At 32.6% G+C, this 17,987-nt stretch overlaps 1 pseudogene; it reads left to right on the forward strand.

Annotated features, from left to right (window-relative positions):
- Positions 1–898: 898 nt before the first annotated feature.
- LOC117927719 lies at positions 899–15,387 on the forward strand (annotated as a pseudogene).
- Positions 15,388–17,987: the final 2,600 nt, after the last annotated feature.

The raw sequence follows: 17,987 nt of genomic DNA on the forward strand, positions 1-17,987 counted from the left end.
TTTGGATCCTCCTTGGATATATTCCCATTCCAATTATCTTTCCTTTGATTTCCTTCCTGGTTAATTACTTCATCAATGCCACCTCCTCACCTGCCAGTAAGTCGCTTTTCTGTCCTCCAATGTGTGCCATGTCATTTGCCAACTTTGATTTTTTCCATGACAAACAATTCCATGATATTGAGAAAATTGGAAATAATTTCTTTAAAACAGTTAGAAATTAAATGATTTTCACTTTTTTTCTTCTAAGAAAACGCTTTTAGATTTCTTTTTTTTTTCTTTTTTTTTTTGTTTTCCTTTTTCTTGAAAATACATTTGATAAAAATAAAAAATATTTTAAAAAAATGAAATTTATATAGCCTTGTTGAATCTTGATTTTTCACTATTGCAAAAAACGATTAAATAAAATATAAATACAAAAATTCTACATAATACATCTCATGGTATGAGATATATTATTAAAAAGGATTATTATATTATGATATTTTATTAACTTTTCTTATAATTAATTAAATAATTTAATCTAATATCAAAGATATATTCATCTATAATAATCCATAATTTAATAAATAAACAAAATAATTATACCATACTTTAAGATAATATTTATTAATTTTCAAATATATATATATATATATAAAATAATATTTTATTCATATTAATATTTTAATATTATACTCCTTTTATAGGTATAATGATTTTAAAGGCTGATGTGTGAAATGTATATGTTCATCCACTTCTAGTTTTATTACATTGGGGTCACCACATATATAGAAAATAAAAAATAAAAAATAAAATCTTATTTCATGGTAAAAAATAATGCTTAGTGTTGATTAATGTCCTAAATTTTGGTCTATATACAAAGGGAGTGAAGTGCTGAACCTTGAAGCCACAGCTCTTCATGGCAATTCAAGGCTCATTGTTTCTGACTCTACTAATCCTCGTTAGTGTATTGGCTTGGACTGAGCCAGTGGTTGCGACTTCCTTCAATCGGAGTAATTTTCCGGCTGATTTTGTTTTTGGAACAGCCTCATCTTCTTATCAAGTAGGAACATATTTTCATACACAAATCAACTGTAATCTAGTCCTATTTTGCATGAATTTTCGTATGAGTATATTTTCAATAGAAATGAATGTGTTTTGTTCATGGATTTTTCAGTACGAATGTGCTGTCAAAGAAGATGGAAAAGGTCCTAGTATATCTGATACTTTCAGCCATAAATATCCAGGTCTCATTTTGGGTTAATTTTTATCATAGAAAATTTCGGTTGGTATAATTGAGTTTGAAATTTAGAGTTTGGGTTTCAGGATATTTAAAAAAAATAAAAATAATGAAGCAAATATTAAAAAGATTTTCAACTTGCGTTTGGAATAAAAAAAATGCAAGAATTTAGAGTATTCTTTTTGTGATGGCACTAGAAATGCAAGTTTTATTGTCATTTCACATGTACTTTTCTTGCTTTTACAAACCTTTTTAATTTTTCTTGGAATGTTTGACTTATGATCTATCCATTCTTCTTCTTTTTTTCCTCAAGAAAAATGAATTTCTATATTCATTTTCATGAAATCACCCATGGTTTTAATATCTCATATCTCCATATATTTGTTGATGGAATTTTTTTTTCCTAAAAATTAATAGCCTTTCTAAAATAATTATTTTAATTGCTTTATTTTAAAATCATATGTGTTAAATGGATAAGATAATCTTAATATTTAGGGAAAAAAAAAACCTCAACTTTTTAAAATTTTTAAGTATACCTTTAATTGCCTCTATACTTTTAAAAGGAAAAGAAATCAAATATCAGTTGGGGTTGATGAAGAGTATTCTTATCCAAAAATATTTATATGTCATGTTTTAAAAAAATTGAGGTTATTCTTTGGATGATTATTTTATCCTATTTAATTAAATGACCCTTTATTTTATATGTTATCTACTACAAAATAAAAAAAAACAATCATGATGTCTTCAAAAAATATATCAGCACATGCACATTTAATTTTGGGAAAGAAATAAAAATTAGACAATTAGGTTTAAATTCTAGTTAATAAATAATAATTTGTATTGATATCTAACGAATCTTAACTATTTTATGAGATTTTTTGTGTTAACTAATAATGAAGGTAGGTTAATTGATGGTAGCAATGGCGATGTTGCAAATGATTTCTATCATTGTTATAAGGTATAGAATTCATCATTCTAAATTTTTTACTCATTTTTCTCTCTTTAAGGTTTATATGTTAATTTTATTACTAATGGTGGATTTGAATTTAATAGAAAGATATGCATTTAATGAAGGAATTAGGGATTGATGCTTTTATATTCTTAATATCTTGGTTTAGAGCATTACCTGGTAAGTTTATTGTTTCGGTATACTCATTAATTATTAAACTTCTTGCTAAGATATGTTAATAGGATAACAAGGTGTTATGAGAATTAGCATATTCAAACATTATAATGTTTTTTTTTTTTAAATAATTCCGTTGTGCTTCCCACACAAACATACAAGCAAAAAGAAAAAGAAAAAAAAAAGAATTCATTTTAATATATATATATATATATATATATATATATCTATTAAGAAAAGAAATAAAAAGAAAAAACCATTGCCCCTTTTCATCTTTTGAAGTTGATTTGAAGTTAAGTTGGGAGTTTAAAATGCAGATACAATGATTTATTGTGATGCCCCTCTTTTTTCCAAATTCAAACCTTTCATTATGTTAAACATGAAGGCACCCTTTGGAATTTTATGATACCAATTTGATATCATATTGAATTAAAATCTGAGTCATTGATATATAAGACTAAATTAAGACATAAACAAAGATACAAAACAAAAGATTAATATAAAAAATGAGATTAAGATATCTAATTAGTCTAATTTTTTATAAGAAAAAAATGAATTATATGTACCAAAAAATGAAATCACCCAAAGGTATAAAAATAGGATTTACTTTTATTATATGGTCATAATTTATTGTGTGACTTTCTAAAATGACATAGCAATATAGTTTTCCAATACGGTAGAAAAATGATGATAAGAGATTCATTCATAAACAACACTCTAACTCAAGGAGCTACAAATGAAGTTCCTCTCATTCATTTAATATGTTTACTTTCAATAATAAATAATCCTTTAATGTTTTTATATACCTTTATAGCTTTTAATAATTGAATATGAAATAAAATGAAAAAGTATTAAAAGTTTCACTTATAACATAATAGCTAATCACATATAAATATTGTTTGTTAACTATGTACTCATGTTGAGTTCGGATACAATATTCCCATTTTGATCCCTTCATTTAGGTCTTGATGTCCTCATCATAACCCATGGATTCATGGATGGCCCAATCCTATATTGTTAAAGGTTGGTTTTGATATCAGTGCCTCTCACAATTTTAAAATATATCTAAGCATATTACTTAAGTCATTTGTTTTTAGTGCCAAAAACTTCTCTATGCATGAATAATCACATCCATGACAATAAAAATAGTGACATCTTAAAAAAAAATTGTGCACTTTTTTCCTTTTGTTGATCTCAATGTAGTGTTTGGCTTCTTAATTATATAAGCCCCAATTTATTTTATCATATCTAAAAGTGATATTTTTCTTTTCACTAACTTCCTTGTTAATCAATGAAATCCAAAAGTAATACATCATCTTAATTAGATATGTGACTTAACTCTTATGTTAAATTTTTTATCTAAAGTAATTAAAAATTGAAGTAATTGATTTTGACATCTTTTTATCTTATCTTGATGCAAATGGTTACTTTTTTAAAAAAATCTATAATATGTTATTTTTAGGCTCAAGTAATGAAATTCATTAACCTAAAGTATAGTTCAATAAAAGAAGTATGCTAGCTTATATTTTTTTATTGGATAAAGAAATATTTCAATTATATATTAAAGTTAATTCGGTCCATTTGTTGTCTTATCTATTCAAAGCATTAAGAATTGTATATCAATGTTGCTTCCGAAAAGGAAAATCCCTGAAAATTTGAACATTTAGTTAGAAAGCATATTAAAAGAAATTATTCATAAGGTGTTAGAAATTCAAGACAAATCATATGATTCCAAAGGAAAAAAGATAATACATAATTTTATGGAAAGATTGTCATAGTTACTCTTCCAACCAATGTTATAAGATCGAAATTAATTTTAATAAAGTCAAAAACTTTTTTTTTTTTTGTATTGTGGTTTAACTTAAAAATTTTATGTTGGGATACTATAAAAAGTTTAATATTAATTTTATATAATAATATTATCCCACAATGTTATAAATTGACCTCACATTCCTTGAAAGATACATAAATTTTGTACTCAAGTGGGAAGCAAAGCGGGGAGTGAACAAGAAAGGCATCAACTTTTACAACAATCTCATCAATGAACTACTATCAAAATGTCATTATCCTTCCATCCTTTTATAATTTGATGATTAGTTGGTCAATTTAAGGCTATAGCTTGTACAAGCTCAACCCTCCCACCTGATAAATTGACATATATATATATTTACTAATTTAAGTCTAACTTGATTTTAGTCGAAGTTTTAGAAAAATAGGTCTAAATTATATTTAAGTTGTGTAATTCATATTGAACAACAGGTAAGGTAGGGTTTTAGAAGAATAAACATCAAGTTTGGGTTGATCTAAGGTTGACTACCCATCGACACAATAGGTCTAAGTTTTACCTTGGCCATAGAGTGTACCTAAATCTAGGAATGTAAATGAGTTGTGTTGAATTAAGCTTAGATGGGATTAGCCTAGACATCACTCTAGGCTAGAGTAGTGTCCAAGATTACACCCAGCTCTAAGTAGGCTTATACTGAACTTGGTTTGGCTTTTTTTTTTTTTTTTTTCCAAAATTCAACTTAGGCTATGGAGGTTGAGCTAGATACTCATGAATTCAACTAAAAAACTGTTGAGATATTAGGAATGCTTTCCTTATATCATTTAGTGTTGAGATATTAGGAATGTTTAGATATTAGGAAAGTTGAGATATTAGGAATATTGAGATATTAGGAATATTGAGATATTAGGAAAGTTGAGATATTAGGATATTAGTTGTTATTTCCTTATATCATTCTTTCCTTGTATCATTCTTTCCCATTCCTAGAATGGTGATTACCCTCTATATATACTCTATACATGAATGAATAAAAGTATGAATGAAAAAAACTACCATTTATCAATTTGAAGATGGTATCAGAGCCATGGAACTGAAATCCTGGATATTTTGTCGCTATGGTAGTCCGACAGTGATCAACCATTCTAAGACAAGCCCTAATATTGATAAGTCAACCTTCAAATGCACTCACTGCAATGAGACTGGTCCCACCAGTCTGGATATCCCACAATTTCAAAGCAACGACTCTTGGTATGACCAGGAAAACAATAAGGAACCGAGGGTTTGAACCATGGACCTTTAAATCATGTTTAGGCTATCAACACTTTGTTATTAATGATAATAATCGTGATCAACGAAAGAAGAATTCTAAGAAAACCTCGACTGCAACTGTTGCCGAAATAAAAATAGAGGCTAATGTTGCTGAGAAAGCCTCTGCATTGGTAGCTGCTACTGATCATGGTGGTAAGTTTTTAAATACTTTTACACCTGTTATTAATAGTGCATGGATAATTGATTCTGGTGCTACAGATCATATGACTTTTGATTCTAGACAGGTTTCACCTCTTAGACCTTCTTCACAATAAATTGTTTCCACAGCCAATGGTAACACAACCCCAGTCATTAGGGAAGGATCCTTAACTCTTACTAATGCTTTGAATTTGGATTCTGTTTTAGTTGTTCCATCTTTAGATTACAATATTTTGTCAGTTTCTCAAATCACTGCAGCCTTATCTTGTATTGTCATTTTTTGGCCTGAATTTTGTGTGATTAAGGACATCCAAACAAGACAGATGATTGGTTGTGGTATTAAGCGGGGAAAACTCTATTACTTGGACTTGCAGTCAAAGGATTCAAATAAGTTGCAACAAGCCTTAATGGTAGATGGATCTGGGGGGGGGGGGGGAGAAGAAAAAGTCTGAAATTTGGTTGTGGCATCGACGTTTGGGACATGCTTCCTTTGGTTATTTAAAAAAATTGTTTCCTAGTTTGTTTGCAAAGAGTGATATTTCTGGTTTCCATTGTGATATTTGTGAATTGGCTAAAAGCCATCGTGCTTCGTTTCCGTTAATTTTGAATAAAAGTTCGTTTCCTTTTATGGTTATACATTTTGATGTTTGGGGCCCATCCAAAGTCCCACCTTTGAGTGGCTCACATTGGTTTGTTACTTTTATTGATGATTGTACCAGAATGACATGGTTATGCTTGATGAAGACCAAAGATGAAGTGAACTTGTTGTTTCAAAAATTTCATAAAATGATTGAAACTCAGTACAATGCAAAGGTTCGGGTTCTGCGTAGTGATAATGGTCGAGAATATCAAAGTTCTGATCTTCAAAAGTATTTGGAAGGACATGACATCATTCATCATACTACTTGTTCCAATACACCCCAGCAAAATGGAGTTGCTGAACGAAAAAATCGACACTTGTTAGAGGTTGTTCGTGCTTCCTTGATAGTAGCAAAAACACCGATATCTTATTGGGGAGAAGCAATCACATCTGCCGCATACTTGATCAATCGGGTACCTTCTAGCTCAATTAACTTTCAAACACCTCTCCAAGCTCTTACTAATGCCGTAGTTGCCCCAACCGTCCCAAATCTACCTCCTCGTGTTTTTGGTTGCGTGGCATTTGTGCATCTACACAAGCACCAACGCACTAAGTTAACTTCCCATGCATTGCAATGTATGTTTGTTGGATATGCATTGCACAAAAAGGGATATCGATGTTACCATCCTCCAACTCGACAAATGTATATTACAATGGATGTGGTGTTTCATGAAGATTCGATGTATTTTTCCTCTGAGTCTGAACTTCAAGGGGAGTACCATAAGGAAATTCAGACTTTCGATTATGATTATCATATCTCTGAGGAAAATGAATCTAGACAATCTGAACTAGTGAACCAGGAAGCGGGTGAGTTGGATATGAGTGGTCAACAATTTGGGCCCGAAGATGTCTTCATTGAAATACCAAACCAATTGTTGTCTGTTGAGGGTGTTCTTAATTTGGAACCTAATCCATTCATGAAACGATTACCACACCGTCATAATAGAGGTATTCCTAAACCCACATATGAACCTGAATTGTCTACCAAAGTCAAATATCCTATGAGCAACTATGTGTCTAACCATCGTTTGTCTAAATCAAATAAGTCATTTGTAAATCAATTATCTACTGTAGCTATTCCTAACAGTGTGCAGGAAGCCTTAGCTGATCCAAGGTGGAAAGCAGCCATGAATGAAGAGATGAAATCATTGCAGAAGAATGAAACATGGGAACTCGTAGAATGTCCACCGGGAAAGAAGCCAGTTGGGTGTCGTTGGATCTATACTGTGAAGTACAAGGCAAATGGTAGTATTGAACGATTTAAAGCAAGACTGGTAGCAAAAGGGTACACTCAAACTTATGGAATTGACTACACAGAGACATTTGCACCTGTAGCTAAGATCAACACAGTTCGAGTATTATTGTCTTTAGCTGCAAACCTAGATTGGCCATTACAACAATTCAATGTGAAAAATGCCTTTCTGCATGGCGAGTTATCTGAAGAAGTATATATGGATCTTCCACCAGGATGCAAGGTGTTAGAAAAGCAATGTCAGAAGGTGTGCAAATTGAAGAAGTCATTGTATGGGTTGAAGCAATCCTCGAGAGCATGGTTTGGAAGGTTCACAAAGTCAATGAGAGGTTTTGGCTATCGTCAAAGTAATTCAGATCACACTTTGTTCCTAAAAAAGCAACATGGTAAGATTACGACACTCATCGTATATGTGGATGACATGGTAGTTACAGGAAATGATCCTGAAGAAAGAAAAGCTCTGCAAAATTATCTATCTAGAGAATTTGAAATGAAAGATCTAGGTCTTCTGAAATACTTTCTTGGGATTGAAGTTTCTCGATCAAGTGAAGGAATTTTTCTGTCTCAAAGAAAGTATGCCTTAGATCTTTTACAGGAGACTGGAATGTCGGGATGTCAACCTGTTAATACACCAATAGAAGAAAGTCTGAAATTGTGTGTTGAGCCTAATCAAGTATCAACCGATAAAGGAATATACCAGAGACTTGTGGGAAGATTAATGTACTTAGCTCATACAAGACCAGATTTTGCTTATGCATTGAGTGTAGTGAGTCAATACATGCATAATCCTGGAGAGCAACATATGAATGCAGTCATGCGTATTTTGAGGTATTTGAAGAATGCCCTGGGAAGGGAATTTTGTTCGCTAAAAATGTTGATCATCAGAGTATAGAAGTATATACTGATGTTGATTGGGCCGGTGCAGTGGATGATAGGCGATCTACATCTGGTTACTTTACCTTTGTAGGTGGTAATCTTGTGACATGGAAAAGTAAGAAGCAGAATGTCGTCGCTCGTTCAAGTGCAGAAGCGGAATTTAGAGGTATGGCTCTAGGACTTTGTGAGGCATTATGGCTAAGACTCCTCTTACAGGATTTAGGTTACCTATCTAGGCAACCAATCCGATTGTTTTGTGACAATAAAGCCGCATGTGATATTGCTCATAATCCAGTACAACATGATCGTACAAAACATGTTGAGGTGGATGGATTCTTCATTAAGGAAAAGTTGGATGATAAGATTGTGGAATTGCCTAAGATTCGATCAGAAGATCAATTGGCCGATATCCTTACTAAAGTTGTCTCAAGTCAAGTGTTCTCAAAATTTTTAGACAAGTTGGGCATGTGTGACATCTATGCACCAACTTGAGGGGGAGTGTTGAGATATTAGGAATGCTTTCCTTATATCATTCTTTCCTTATATCATTTAGTGTTGAGATATTAGGAATGTTTAGATATTAGGAAAGTTGAGATATTATGAATATTGAGATATTAGGAATATTGAGATATTAGGAAAGTTGAGATATTAGGATATTAGTTGTTATTTCCTTATATCATTCTTTTCTTGTATCATTCTTTCCCATTCCTAGAATGGTGATTACCCTCTATATATACCCTGTACATGAACGAATGAAAGTATGAATGAAAAAAACTACCATTTATCAATTTGAAGAAACAACATCAAAGCATAGACTGGTAAGGTTAATTGGCTACAAATTAATATGGAGAAAAACACTATAGAGCTTGTTCTAAATTTATTCCACTTATCGTAGGTCTTCAACCCTATGTGACAATATTTCATTGGGATCTTTCACAAGCACTAGAATATTACTATGGTGGATTTTTAACCCCACACATTGTGTAAGTAAATCAAATTCTACCTTCTTTACCATTCTATACTCAATGAAATTTATGAAAAATATAAACATTTCTAGGACAAGTCTTCTTAATTTGCTTATAAAAATTTTAGTATTCCTTGTATATAATACATGACATGTTACTGTATGATCGACAAAGATGATTTGCGAGACTTTTCAGAGCTTTGCTTTAAAGATTTTGGTGACCGGGTAAAGCATTGGATCACCCTCAAAAAACCATGGACCTTTAGCTTGGGTGCTTATGACCAAGGAGGCCTAGCACCGAGGCGGTGTTCTAAGTGGGTTAATGAAGCCTGTGAAGCTGGAAACTCTACCACTGAGCCTTATATTGTAGCCCGCCATATGCTTCTGTCTCATGCAACTGCAGTGAAAGTATATAAGGCTAAATACCGGGTAACTGAATAAATAGCAAGAGTCTCAAGCATGATCCATTGGTTTGTCAGTCTTTATTAGGAGGGAATGAATTATGAACAAGGGTTTGAAAATAATAACTTATCGACCAACCAAAATGCTTAAGTGGTTAGAGGACTACAAGCGAATAATGAATATATATAACGTTAATTTGCTAACATGTAGTCTAATACATAACAAGTAACAAAATGTAAAATAGGAGTGCATGGAATCAATTATGTGTTATGATTATTTATTAGGTTTTGAAAAAATTTATACAAGTCTTTAATAATGGAAGATTATTATTAATATTATAATACTTAATTAGAAAGGTTGTGTTGACAAACTGTATAGTCATCTGAACAAGGGAAGATTGAGGTAACATTGATATGCCATTGGATGGTGCCCTACTCCAACCAGACAGCTGATAAGAAGGTGTTGAGATATTAGGAATGCTTTTTTTATATCACTCTTTCCTTATGTCATTCAGTGTTGGGATATTAGGAATGTTTTGATATTAGGAATATTGAGATATTAAGAATATTGAGATATTAGGAAAGTTGAGATATTAGGATATTAGTTGTTATTTCCTTATATTATTCTTTCCTTATATCATCCTTTCTCATTCTTAGAATGGTGATTACCCTCTATATATACTCTGTACATGAACGAATGAAAGTATGAATGAAAAACTACCATTCATCAATTTGAAGATGGTATCAGAGCCATGGAACTGAAATCCTGGATATTTTCTCGGTAAGGCCAACCATTGTCCCTCCTTTGCGAGAGAAAAAAAAATGAGTGAAAAAAATACTATTGTTTTTCAATCTGAAGGTACTTTCAATCCAGGAATTATTTTGACTGAATCAAACTATGACGTTTGGTCACAACTCGTGGAGATGCATATTGCCAAACGGGAAAAACTTTCTTACATTCGAGGTAAGACAAATCTACCAAAAGAGTCAGAAGATGGATATGAAAAATGGTATGCTGAGAATCAAAAGGTGAAGAGATGGTTGTTAATGTCCATGAGTCCAAAAATTATGAAGCGTTACTTACGCTTACCCACCGCTCAAGAAATTTGGAGTGCATTATCAAAGGCCTTCTATGATGGAAGTGATGAATTACAAGTTTTCACTTTTAATAAAAAAGCCTTCACTACCAAACAAAACGGTAGGTCTCTTTCTGAATATTATGAAGAGTTAACTGAATTTTTTTGCGAATTGGATCATCGGGATAAGGTAGTCATGAAAGACCCTGAGGACATTGCAGCATACCGGAAATCCATTAAACGACAATAGGTGCACATCTTTCTTGCTGGATTGGGTGGTGACTTTGAGCAAGTTCGAGGAGAGATTCTACGCAAAGATCCTCTTCCCGATTTGGAATAATGCTATGCACTAATTCGATGAGAGGTAGTACGTCATGCTAGTATGAAAGCAGAATCTGACAACCCTGACACCTCAGCTATGGTAGTCCGACAACAATCAACCCGAAATTGGCAGGACCAATCCAAGACCAACCATCCTAAGCCAGACCCTAATATTGATAAGTCAACCTTCAAATGCACTCACTGCAATAAGACTGGTCATACCAAGAGTCGTTGCTTTGAAATTATGGGATATCCAGACTGGTGGGATCACAATCGTGACCAACGGAAGAAGGATTCCAAGAAAACCTCGACTACAATTGTTGCCGAAATAAAAATAGAGGCTAATGTTGATGAGAAAGTCTCTGCATTGGTAGCCGCTACAGATTATGGTGGTAAGTTTTTAAATACTTCTACACCTGTTATTAATAGTGCATGGATAATTGATTATGGTGCTACAGATCATATGACTTTTGATTCTAGACAGGTCTTACCCCTTAGACCTTCCTCACAAAAAATTGTTTCCACAGCCAATGGTAACACAACCCCAGTCATTGGGGAAGGATCCTTAACTCTTACTGATACTTTGAATTTGGATTCTATTTTAGTTGTTCCATCCTTAAATTACAATCTTTTGTCAGTTTCTCAAATCACTGCAGCTTTATCTTGTATTGTCATTTTTTTGCCTGAATTTTGTGTTTTTAAGGACATCCAAACAAGACAGACGATTGGTTGTGGTATTAAGCGGGGAAAACTCTATTATTTGGACTTGTAGTCAAAGGATTCAAATAAGTTGCAACAAGCCTTAATGGTAGATGGATCTGAGGGGGAGAAGAAAAAGTCTGAAATTTGGTTGTGACATCGACGTCTGGGACATGCTTCCTTTGGTTATTTAAAAAAATTGTTTCCTAGTTTGTTTGCAAAGAGTGATATTTCTGGTTTCCATTGTGATATTTGTGAATTGGCTAAAAGCCATTGTGCTTCGTTTCCATTAATTTTGAATAAAAGTCCGTCTCCTTTTATGGTTATACATTCTGATGTTTGGGGCCCATCCAAAGTCCCAACTTTGAGTGGTTCGCGTTGGTTTGTTACTTTTATTGATGATTGTACCAGAATGACATGGTTATGCTTGATGAAGACCAAAGATGAAGTGAACTTGTTGTTTCAAAATTTTCATAAAATGATTGAAACTCAATACAATGCAAAGGTTCGGGTTCTGCGTAGTGATAGTGGTGGAGAATATCAAAGTTCTGATCTTCAAAAGTATTTGGAAGGACATGGCATCATTCATCAAACTACTTGTTCCAATACACCCCAGCAAAATGGAGTCGCTGAACGGAAAAATCGACACTTGTTAGAGGTTGTTCGTGCTTCCTTGATAGCAGCAAAAATACCGATATCTTATTGGGGAGAAGCAATCACATCTGCCACATACTTGATCAATCGGGTACCTTCTAGCTCAATTAACTTTCAAACACATTTCCAAGCTCTTACTAATGCCATAGTTGCCCCAACTGTCCCAAATCTACCTCCTCGTGTTTTTGGTTGCGTGGCATTTGTGCATCTACATAAACACCAACGCACCAAGTTAAATTCCCATGCATTGCAATATGTGTTTGTTGGATATGCATTGCACAAAAAAGGATATCGATGTTACCATCCTTCAACTCGATGAATGTTTATTACAATGGATGTGGTGTTTCATGAAGATTCGATGTATTTTTCATCCGAGTCTGAACTTCAGGGGGAGTACCATAAGGAAATTCAGACTCTCGATTGTGATTATCATATCTCTGAGGTGGAGGAACAATCTGAACTAGTGAACCAGGAAACAGGTGAGTTGGATATGAATGGTCAACAATTTGGGTCTGAAGATGTCTTCACTGAAATACCAAACCAATCGTCGTCTATTGAGGGTGTTCTTAATTTGGAACCCGATCCATTCATGAAACAGTTACCACACCGTCATAATAGAGGTATTCCTAAACCCACATATGAACCTGAATTGTCTACCAAAGTCAAATATCACATGAGCAACTATGTGTCTAACCATTGTTTGTCTGAATCAAATAAGTCATTTGTAAATCAATTATCTACTGTAGCTATTCCTAACAGTGTGCAGGAAGCCTTAACTGATCTAAGGTGGAAAGCAGCCATGAATGAAGAGATGAAATCATTGCAAAGAATGAAACATGGGAACTCGTAGAATGTCCACCAAGAAAGAAGCCAGTTGGGTGTCGTTGGATCTATACTGTGAAGTACAAGGCAGATGGTAGTATTGAATGATTTAAAGCAAGATTGGTAGCAAAAGGGTACACTCAAACTTATGGAATTGACTACACAAAGACATTTGCACCTGTAGCTAAGATCAACACAGTTCGAATATTACTATCTTTAGCTGCAAACCTAGATTGGCCATTACAACAGTTCGATGTGAAAAATGTCTTTCTGCATGGCAAGTTATCAGAAGAAGTATATATGGATCTTCCACTAGGATGTATGGTGTCAGAAAAGCAATGTCAGAAGGTGTGCAAATTGAAGAAGTCATTGTATGGGTTGAAGCAATCCTCGAGAGCATGGTTTGGAAGGTTCACAAAGTCAATGAGAGCTTTTGACTATCGTCAAAGTAATTCAGATCACACTTTGTTCCTGAAAAAGCAACATGGTAAGATTACGACACTCATCGTATATGTGGATGACATGGTAGTTACAGGAAATGATCTTGAAGAAAGAAAAACTCTGCAAAATTATCTATCTAGAGAATTCGAAATGAAAGATCTAGGTCCTCTGAAATACTTTCTTGGGATTGAAGTTTCTTGATCAAGTGAAGGAATTTTTTTGTCTCAAAGAAAGTATGCCTTAGATCTTTTACAGGAGACTGGAATGTCGGGATGTCAACCTGTTAATACACCAATAGAAGAAGGTCTGAAATTGTGTGTTGAGTCTAATCAAGTATCAACCGATAAGGGAAGATACCAGAGACTTGTGGGAGATTAATGTACTTAGCTCATACAAGACCAGATCTTGCTTATGCATTAAGTGTAGTGAGTCAATACATGCATAATCCTGGAGAGCAACATATAAATGTAGTCATGCATATTTTGAGGTATTTGAAGAATGCTCCTGGGAAGGGAATTTTGTTCGCTAAAAATGTTGATCATCAGAGTATAGAAGTATATACTGATACTGATTAGGCCGGTGCAGTGGATGATAGGTAGTTTACATCTAGTTACTTTACCTTTGTAGGTGGTAATCTTGTGACATGGAAAAGTAAGAAGCAGAATGTCGTCGCTCGTTCAAGTGCAGAAGCGAAATTTAGAGGTATGGCTCTAGGACTTTGTGAGGCATTATGGTTAAGACTCCTTTTATAGGATTTAGGTTACCTATCTAGGCAACCAATCCGATTGTTTTGTGACAATAAAGCCGCATGTGACATTGCTCATAATCCAGTACAACATGATCATACAAAGCATGTCGAGGTGGATAGATTCTTCATTAAGGAAAAGTTGGATGATAAGATTGTGGAATTGCCTAAGATTCGATCAGAAGATCAATTGGCCGATACCCTCACCAAAGTTGTCTCAAGTCAAGTATTCTCAAAATTTTTAGACAAGTTGGGCATGTGTGACATCTATGCACCAACTTGAGGGGGAGTGTTGAGATATTTGGAATGTTTTCCTTATGTCATTCAGTGTTGGGATATTAGGAATGTTTAGATATTAGGAATATTGAGATATTAAGAATATTGAGATATTAGGAAAGTTGAGATATTAGGATATTAGTTGTTATTTCCTTATATTATTCTTTCCTTATATCATCCTTTCCCATTCTTAGAATGGTGATTACCCTCTATATATACTCTGTACATGAACGAATGAAAGTATGAATGAAAAACTACCATTCATCAATTTGAAGAGCAACCAAAATAGCCTTCAATTTCATGTTTGGATGGTTAGTATATAAATGCATCACAAAAACCAGTCTTCTAGTTATAAATTGCAACACATACTAATATCATTTCATGTCTATTCATAGGTTTATGGACCCATTAACCTATGGCGACCATCCACATAGCATGCACATACTTGCTGGAAATCGACTACCTAATTTCACCTTTGAGCAATCTATGCTAGTTAAAGGATCTTTTGATTTTCTTCTGATTGAATTATTACACAACAAATTATGCAGTTGATATTCATGTAGCTAATACTGTTAATGTGAGCTACGCTACAGATTCTCTTGTTAATCTTACTAGTAAGTCCATATAAAATCCTCAAAGTTTGATTTGTATAATAATTTCAATAAATCATCTTGATTATTGTTGACCTATATATGTAATTAATTTTTATTTTTTCCCTTTGGTTTGATAGAACAACACAATGGAGTTCCCATCAGTCCAGTGGTATGTAATCAATAAATTGTTGTTTTATAGCATTTCATACTTATCTTTCTAGATTGAGAATCATTAATAACTTCATTTTCATAAACTAAACGTTGAGAAATGAATTTGCAAGTTGGTTCAACTTGGTTTAGTGTCTATCCAAGAGGAATGTGTAGTAAAGTCAACAATAGTGCCTTACAAATTAAGGAGGCACTAAAGGACCCCATGAGGATAGATCACCACTACCAACATCTTTTGTTCCTTCAATTAGCCATCAAGTGAGTTTAATTCCTTAGACATATAGAGATTTTTTCTAGTGTTTAGGCTTTTTGGCAATTACTACATATTGGATGATTTCAACATGACAATAGGTAATATATTTGCATGTACTTTACAATGATTTAATTATGCAAATGAGAAAGAAAAAAATACTAATTAGGGTATCAAAATTTTTGGTTGTAGGGATGGTGTTAATGTTAAGGGTTACTTTGGATGGTCATTGTTGGACAACTACGAATGGAATTCTAGTTACACTCTAAGGTTTGGCATCATCTTCATTGATTATGATAATGGCTTGAAAAGGTACCCTAAAGATTCAACTATGCGGTTCAAGAAATTCCTTAAAAAATAGAGGGACTTCACAACATTATCTTTTTAATGTATGTATTCAATAAGATGGGGATGATCATCTCTTTTGTATCCACATTTCATAGAAAATAAAACTTTTATTTTCTTGTAGAATTGTTTTATTTAAATCCGCAAGGAATCTTTCTATCTATCCCTCTTTTCATTTGTTGTCTTTCCTTTCAAAGTGAGATCATGTTAGGAGTTTAAACAACCGAAATGACAGACATATTTTCCAAACTCTTTCTTTACATTGTTTTCTTTACAAGTATTAACAAATAACATCCAACATACTGTAGACCTACCAACTCTCATATATTCACTAATATTGTAGATCTGTCAACTCTCGTATATTCACTTATATTCAATTTCAACACTATGTCAATGTGTGAAAAGTTAATCAATCCTCTGCATAGACCCGAGAGGGGTTAAATTGGATGTCTTTTACAATAATATTTTTTAACAAATTTAAAAGTAAGTAAGAATAATTGTAAAAATTGAAATCAAACAAAAGAAAAACAAAGTAAGAGAGATGCAATTTTCATTTATAATAGTTTAAGACAACCCGCTAATATATGTCTATTTTTCTCTAACTTCAATGTCAAGCTTAAGGTTATTTCACTATTAATAAGGCTTTTAAGCCAAAGTTTTCAAACTTCTACACTTGGAGTAGAACTCATTTAACCTTTACAAAGAAACTAGGATTAAAGATACATTAAGTATGAATAAGTAAAAGTAATTAATTATATCCTCAAACACTTTTTAAAACTCAAATAAATGATTTAACAATAATTTCTCAAGATTCCTCTCATTCATAAATGTGCCCGAAGAGTTTTAAATAGAAGTTTCAATGTGGAAATAATAGTTAGGCACATTTTGTACTATACCAATTGATCAAGCAATCGACAACTCAACTAGCCATTGGAAGTACAAAGTATAACAAGTGACTGTTGAGAAAGAGATAACTTGATCGGTTGACTAGTTGCTCAATCTGTAGTCATTGCCTTGTCTCTTTACCAAAACCTCCCTAATTGATGAATTGGGCAATTCACCATTTCCCATATGCTTCTTGATTACTAAAAATCTTCACTTTTTAGCTATAAAAAAAAAAAAAAAAAAATTCTTATGATGTTGAAAACCTTTTAAATATGAATTAGCTAATTTTAATATGAAGTGCCTAATTTTAATATAAAGTACCTAATTTTAATATGGTTTTATTTGCAAAGGTACTCCATCCGTTTTTTGAAAAGATACAAAACAATTTGATTTAACTTGGATGAGTTTTGGTGCCTTAAATGATCATATGTATTCTTAATTTAGCCCAACCTAGTTTTATGTGAAATTAACCTAAAAAAAATCTTCAACCCTTGATGAGTTAATCTTCATCATGCAAACTTTGACGTTTCTTAGCTTTACATTCTTACCTTATCCATAATATGGATAATATTTCTAATATGACTCTGAGTCACCTTGTGAATTGTTGGGTCAAGCTCTTTAACTCACTACTCTCAAATGGTGGATAAGTCACTTGTGTGACATATTTAGCTTCAAAGCTTAGAATTTATTTAGGAACTATTTTTATTTTTTTTTATTTTTTTGTTTTTTTTTTAAATAATTTTCTAATTTAGAAACATATTTGAAATTTTTTATTGAAAATTATTTCTTTGAGAATTCATTCTAAAAAACATGTTATTTTTAAGTGTTTTTTGTAAAATATTTGAGAAACAATAAAAGATATAAAGAATATTTTAGGAATTTTTTAATTATAGATATAAGTGTTATTTACAGAGAGAATAAATTAATTGAAAAAATTATTTTTCATATGTGAATTCTCAAACAAAATTTTGTTCATAAAACCTATTT

Source organism: Vitis riparia, chromosome 13 (genome assembly GCF_004353265.1).
Source record: "Vitis riparia cultivar Riparia Gloire de Montpellier isolate 1030 chromosome 13, EGFV_Vit.rip_1.0, whole genome shotgun sequence".
Classification (NCBI taxonomy): domain Eukaryota; kingdom Viridiplantae; phylum Streptophyta; class Magnoliopsida; order Vitales; family Vitaceae; genus Vitis; species Vitis riparia.